General features: G+C 39.1%; 1 long non-coding RNA gene across 1 annotated transcript; it reads right to left on the bottom strand.

Moving 5' to 3' along the window:
* Positions 1–1,198: 1,198 nt before the first annotated feature.
* On the bottom strand, positions 1,199–5,994 carry LOC137096046 (uncharacterized). The gene is made up of 2 exons (XR_010909174.1): positions 5,390–5,994; positions 1,199–2,420 (listed from the first exon to the last, which is right to left on the bottom strand). It is a non-coding gene; the product is annotated as an uncharacterized lncRNA (long non-coding RNA).
* Between the last annotated feature and the right edge of the window lie 1,368 nt (positions 5,995–7,362).

Here is a 7,362-nt window from a genome sequence, read left to right as displayed (position 1 = left end):
TATTAAGAATTTGGATTTGAATTTTAGCTCTTTCTGGAACTTTAGTTGCTTTCTTGGCAAACCTCACAACACAAAATTAACCACAAATGTGTGTTTCACAACATTGGGGCTATCGGATAGCCTCTTTCACATTCCTGCTCCCAGGATCATGAGTCTGCTTAAGGGAGTTTTTGTAGGCCAATCCCACATTATTTTTCTGCATATTAATTCCTGTGTCTTCCCTTCTGTTCACAGACTATTTTTTCCTATGAAACAAAATGCTCTCAACATTTTGACACTAAAACACTCCATGTGCTTTACAAAATGCACCAAAGGAAATCTGCTCCTTGAGTTCCTTAAAAGTAATAATCAAAAACCAACACGCAATTCCAGGAAAAGTCTGAAATCTTTTCCGTTTATAATTCAAAAATGGCTTGCTCTTTGCTTAAAAGGGGTAAATAAAGCTTTTAGGAGCTAAAGCTAACATGGAATTGGCAGAGATTTTGTGTCATTAACATTACTTGCTGCAACTGAATATTCAGAGCAAAAGACTGTCAGCATTTTTATAAAATGCTCTCAGACTGAGGGGTTTACAACTGAAATACATTTGTTTTTGACAGGCAAGTTTACACCTTAGGCAACTGGAGAATGTTTAGATGCACCTTTTAAAAAACGATTGCTAGGGAAGAGCAATGTTTCAGAAAAAGTGAAGTTCAGTAAAGCCTTTTGTTCATTTTCTAGCTCAGCTATATAGAGCCCCTCAGTTTCAACCTTAGCTAGCTTAATTTTGGAAGGTTTTGTACTACAATTGAATGCATTAAAGAACTCCACCTTTATCAAGATATTTGTGTTTTCACCTCATAGTGGAGAGCTTTTCACAGATGTTGTGGGAACGTGCCCAGTAGCACCAGTTGCATTCATATGCAATGGTAGGTGATCCACTCCTGGCTTATTTTGAACCAATTATGCAGTAAGTTAAAAAGACAAGTGTTGTGTGACAGTCACAATGAAAGACAATTAGACCTAAGGCAGTTAGCTAAATTCAGCTAGGACTATGAGACAGAAAAGGTATTAGTGAAATGTGCTAGAGTCAATTAGGATTTAGATGTCTCAAGTAATTTGAGATACACTTCTGTTTAATAAATTATTTTCTTGTTATGCATATGCACCACTGGGAATGTTGTTGAAACGAGATAATGACCAGGCGGGAGGCAGGGTGTAGAGGTGAATGATGATGACCCTTTATTGTTGTCTAAGCACAGTTTATATAGGTTTTGGTGCTCTTCAGCAAAGTCTGCATAGCAACAGTGGGGGATTACATAACTGCCAAGCGATTGGTTGGACTCTTAAGGGTGAGGTAATCTACAGGTGAGGTCAGCTACAGGCGATGTCATCCTTCCTGTCTTCAAGGGTAATGTCCATACATGGTCAGTGGGGTAGGAACAGTGTATGTATCTGGGGAGTATGGCCTGTCTTTAGTCCTATGTCATGATGTCCTGTATACTTGGCCAAAATGGTGTGAAGCATTAGTGTCAGAGGACTGAAATCCGCCATGTCCACATGGAGGTATGGTGTGCCAATCCCTCTGTGGTACATAGCCATTTCTGCACCTCTGTACTGGGGACACAATGGTGTCTCTCTTGCATAAGGGACATAATAATGTCATCACTCCTTCACATCACTCCTTCATCTCCCCCTTTTTTGTTTTTTGTTTTTTTAACAATTTGTACGTATAAAGGACATCATGTTTAGGAGGGGCTTATAGGGGCCGTGACTGGTAAAGCTGTCACAGGGAACTGTTTTTTGTAGCCGACAGGAAGTCAGGTCATGTATTAGGATATCACTTTGAGGTGGAGGGGAAAGGTCAGCAGAGCGTGAGGCTAGCAAGAAGCTTATAATAATGGGCAAATGTAGCAGTAGCAGATTATTATATAGCCATCAATAGTTGTGTAGAGTAAACAAATTGGATAATAAAAGTATTATCAAGCAGGTACAGTGTTTTGCTTAAAATGTTAAGCTAAGTCATTAAAAAACAACATGCATAAGTATTTTGTTGAAGTTATTTGTGAGATTTGAAACAACATATAGAATAGACTAGAAGGTGAATGGGATTTTGAAGGCCTTGGTGTCACGTCATCTTTCCAGAGACAAATGTAGTGAGCAGGAATCCAAAGCGCTTGATTTAAGAAGTCAATGACAGAGAATGTGCGTTTGAACAATGTTGTCAAAAAGCAAGTTGTGTTTGTTAAAGTTCATAGGTTTATGATAGTTGAAGCAGGAACTCTTGGTTCTTGGCAGGGGGTTGGACTGGATGGCCCATGAGGTCTCTTTTAACTCCTTGACTCTAGGCGATGAGGGGGGCTGGGCCTTCTCACTCCGGATCTGGCAACCTGCATCAAAGGGAGTAGAAGGGGGTAGGGAGAGGGAAATGCTTCTGGATCCTGGTAACGAGAGAAGAATCAGATAAAATTAAATTCAAATGATTAATGGTAAATAACACGTATAGGAAGGCCATTGGGAAAGCCTTTGGAAAGCGAAACCCAAAAACGAGCAGGAAAGAGGCCAAGGGGTGACTCCCCTTTCCTTTGTATGTGAGAAGAAGCAGATGGTTTTATAGAGGTATGATTTGAACGCTTAGCAATTTTGTTTTGTGTGGCCATCGTATGGAATGTTAAAGATGTGTAGGAAGAGTAGAACGTTGTAAGCGTAGCGCTGTAATAAGAGGGTTTGGTGGTAGTTTTTATTGTAGGAGGGACCCTCATGAATGTAAAGGTATAAAGAAAGTGGTTGAGAACATGTTGGTGTGTCTTGTTTTGTGAGGGGTTAACTAAATGTAACCAGAGAATGTGTCTTTGACCAAGGCAGAAAATGTTGTATTAAAATCTTTAGGGAATGTATTTTGAGCAATATTATGGGTAAGTGGTTTTAATCTGTTGAAATATATGTGGATGAGTGAGGGAATGATCAACAGTAAAGCTGTTGGAAAACTTTAGTGAGTGTGTAATGAGAAATGGATAATAGGTTTTGTAGTTTGAGGATGAAAAGGTAAGAGTCTCATAGGGCTGTGTTTTGTTATAGAGGAAGGATTGTGGTAGCTAGGAATCAATCAATCAGTGATTTATTATGGTCTTTGATCAGCACAGTATAGAATGGGTATCGGTGTGTGTAAGGAAGGGAATTGTAGTTTTTAAGTATTAGGCATGAAAGCAGAATGAAAGCATATTTAAAAACATCTAATAATATCATATAAAAGAGACAAATTAAAAGCATAAAACAGAGTAATCAAGTATAAACAATCATGAATCAAAAAAATCATTTTAAAACAGACAGAAAGGGGAAGGGAGGCAATGTTGGTGTGTGTGTGTATTGATCAGATCTCAGAGCCTAGCCGTGTCTTGTATGGCTTGTGGAATGTACGCCCCCCTTTTTGGGCAGCGTGTGTTGCTTTCGGTCTCTCAGAGAGAGAGAGAGGGAGAGATTTTTTGTTTCATGGATTTTAGTGTCTTGTAAGGTAGATATGATGTATGAATAAAGCAATAAATGTCTGGTTTTGAGTATTGTTTTATTAATGTTTTTAAATGTGGGTAACGAATAGGGGTGTGTGTCTGTCTGTAAGAAGTGAGTGTTGATTTTATTTAATGACAGAATGTTTAAATCTAGTGAAAGCTGAGATCAGATTTTTAAAATGTTGATAGGTAGTGTGTTGTGTTTGATAGGGCATGTGTTGTCAACTAATGTTTTGTAAGAAGTGTGTTTTTATAAAGGTGATTTATCTGTAAGCATCAGATGAAAGGCATGGAAACCAAGCATGTAATTGTTTAGGTGTGATTAAAATTTAAGATTGTATGAATTGAATGTGAGTCTTATATATAATTAACCCTTTGAAACGAAAGGGACAAGAAGCTTTGTGTGTCAAGCCTGGTTTAATGTTATTGTTGGTGGAGTTTAGAATGTGTTTTAGTTGTGAATTATAGATTTTAAGAATCACAACTCTTGATTATGAAATCAACACCAACTCTATCAGTATTTAAATTGTTGTATATGGGTATGTGTATCACACTTGATCAAGCAAATGAAAGTCTGTTTTGTATGTAAGACATTTTTATCACAATTTAAAATAATGGTAGCAAAATCATAATTATGAAACAATAATAGCAATGAGCAAAAATTATAGCTATGAAATAGCAATAACAAATGAAAACAATCTCAAACAATCTCTCAGTTGCGGGTTAGTATAACATAAAGAACTATCTTTATCAAGGATAAAACTTAGAAAGCTTTTTTATCAAAACACTCTTTAAAAAGAATGAGGATTTTTTATTGATCCTTAACTGTATATTGTGTATGTATTAATTCTAGAACTTCTGATTGAACAGAAGTTCATTTTGAAAACCATTTTGTAACAAATGTTTATTTAATGACAGTATATACGGGAGCTTTATGTTTTGTTGAATGGAAATGCTTTAATGTTGTCTTTTGGAGAGAGGGGTTGTTAAACTGTCTTATCAATGATGTATTAATCTGTGACCTGACGGTCTGTCCAGACGTAGTATAGGCACTGTTTATTTATGTAACTCCCCCTTTAAAAGCATGCATTTTTTCAGACTCAAAATCCGGGAGGTGAATTATGATATTGATGACTGTTTGGTGATCAATGTCAGTTGTGCATGTTATGGGATCAAATGACATTATTGGAAGCTCTGGTCGGCCAGCTGCTTTAATGAATGTGCCGGAGCCATAAATTAGGTCTGGAATCACGGCTGTTGTGTTTTGAATGTGTTCAGTCGAGGATACAGCTTCCTCGAATCCTGCCATGTCAAGAAGGGTTGCGGTGATGTTTTCTCGGCCCCCAGCATTCTGAATGGTCTGAGGAATCATGTCTCTCAGTGGCTGGGGCTGTAACAATTTTTCAAGACTTGGCTGTTTATTTTGAAGAGAAGTGGAGGGGAGATTTGGATCGGCGGGGGATGATTCAAAAGCAAAGACACATGAAGGCAGGATAGGGAGGGCTAGCTGTGATGGGAGGACTAGCTGTGAATATCCCATCTCGAGCGGGGTAAAAAGAGGATTTATGATCTGAGTTGGGAGAGGTTGATTTGTGACCGGAGCCACGGGTGGGCAATTATCTGTCACTCCCAGGAGAGTGATTGTTTCACAACATTGCTTCCACAGCAATAATTGTTGAATTGTCCCCTGGGGTTTTTCATGAAAGGTTTGACCTATTCTGACCCAATCCGATGGGATCAATGAACCTTGTTCTGGATACCATAAACAATGATACCTGATTTCTCTAAGTAAATCTTCTACCTGGCCCTGATTTACTTCAAAATACCCTGCCTGTCTTAACAACCTGTACAGTTCTTGTGCATGCCTCAGCTGCGGAACTGACATACTTAATCCCATAACTTACGATTTGTGGGAGTGAGAAAACTCACTGAAGGTGCGCACCTTGTAGCTATTCCAGCGGTAAGCATGGGATGCCTGGATCTTATCACGTCGTCGGTCACCAGATGTTGAAACGAGATAATGACCAGGCGGGAGGCAGGGTGTAGAGGTGAATGATGATGACCCTTTATTGTTGTCTAAGCACAGTTTATATAGGTTTTGGTGCTCTTCAGCAAAGTCTGCATAGCAACAGTGGGGGATTACATAACTGCCAAGCGATTGGTTGGACTCTTAAGGGTGAGGTAATCTACAGGTGAGGTCAGCTACAGGCGATGTCATCCTTCCTGTCTTCAAGGGTAATGTCCATACATGGTCAGTGGGGTAGGAACAGTGTATGTATCTGGGGAGTATGGCCTGTCTTTAGTCCTATGTCATGATGTCCTGTATACTTGGCCAAAATGGTGTGAAGCATTAGTGTCAGAGGACTGAAATCCGCCATGTCCACATGGAGGTATGGTGTGCCAATCCCTCTGTGGTACATAGCCATTTCTGCACCTCTGTACTGGGGACACAATGGTGTCTCTCTTGCATAAGGGACATAATAATGTCATCACTCCTTCACATCACTCCTTCAGAATGTTACATTAATGTCATTTATACAGTTGAGTTCAGACACAGAGTGTCCATAACAGTGGCAATGGCTCAAAAGTGGTGACATCCTATGGTGGAATAATAAGAATATGGTCTCACACTGGACCTACAAAGAACCATATTTAGTGTCATCATGATGGTAGAAGAGGATGTTTGGAGGCTAGTGATGTCAGTTTGAAAACAGGCAGTGACCCTTGTTCCTTTAATGATTATTTTATTTCAGTTGCTCAGACAACAGTAACAATAATAATATTTCTTACCCACCTCTCATTGGCCAGGTAATAAAAACAATACCTGCTGAAGTTAGTGGCTGTTGCAAGAGAAATCAAGGTCCACACAGCCTGCTAAATAAAATTGTACACAACCATTTTATCCACATGCAGACTGACTTCTTTGCAGTTGTGTTGTTTTCCTAAAGGCTAAGTTTGCACACACACACACACACACACACACACACACACTGGAGATAGTCAGGCTCCTTCCAGATGGTCAACTTATGCTTAAGAGGACACCCACCTCACTTGCTCCTCATCAGAGCGAAGAGAAAATCCACAAAGGCTGTCTTCCAATTTATAGTTGAACTCTAATGTGAATCCCTTCCACCAGCATCACTAGATCTGCTTCAATTTAAAAACAAGTGTGGAAAACATGGAGTTTTTAAATTTTTATATGCTGGCTTCTACTCGGTGAAAAAGAGTCTGTTCTAATAGAACAGGGGTCCTCAAACGTTTTAAACAGAGGGCCAGGTCACAGTCCCTCAAACTGTCAGAGGGCCGGATTATAATTTGAAGGAAAAAAGAAACATGGATGAATTCCTATGCACACTGCACATATCTTATTTGTAGTGCAAAAGCCACTTAAAACAATACAATAATTAAAATGAAGAACAATTTAACAAATATAAATGTATTAGTATTTCAATGGGAAGTGTGGGCCTGCTTTTGGCTGATGAGATAGGATTGTTGTTGTTGTTGTGTGCTTTTGAGTCATTATAGACTTAGGTTGACTCTGAGCAAGGGCCGGGTAAATGACCTTGGAGGGCTGCATCTGGCCCCCGGGCCTTAGTTTGAGGACCCCTGTAATAGAATAATGAAAGACATCAGAATGGAAGAAGATCTAACTTCCTCTTATATTTTGAGGGAAAACTCTAAGATTGCCTCTGAGTAACAGCTTAGCAAAGAGTATCCTATTGAGCAAATGTTGTGGAAATTACAGTTGTCACTGATGAAAGATGTGCATAATATTCCAGAAACATACATGCATATTTTAAAGACTGATCTGGAGTCACAAAGGACACTTGGTAGAAATAATCACTAAATGTTTTAATATTCCTGCACATCATAGGCC

The sequence above is a fragment of the Anolis sagrei genome, chromosome 2 (assembly GCF_037176765.1).
Source record: "Anolis sagrei isolate rAnoSag1 chromosome 2, rAnoSag1.mat, whole genome shotgun sequence".
Classification (NCBI taxonomy): Eukaryota; Metazoa; Chordata; class Lepidosauria; order Squamata; family Dactyloidae; genus Anolis; species Anolis sagrei.
This window is presented reverse-complemented; position numbering and strand designations above follow the sequence as displayed.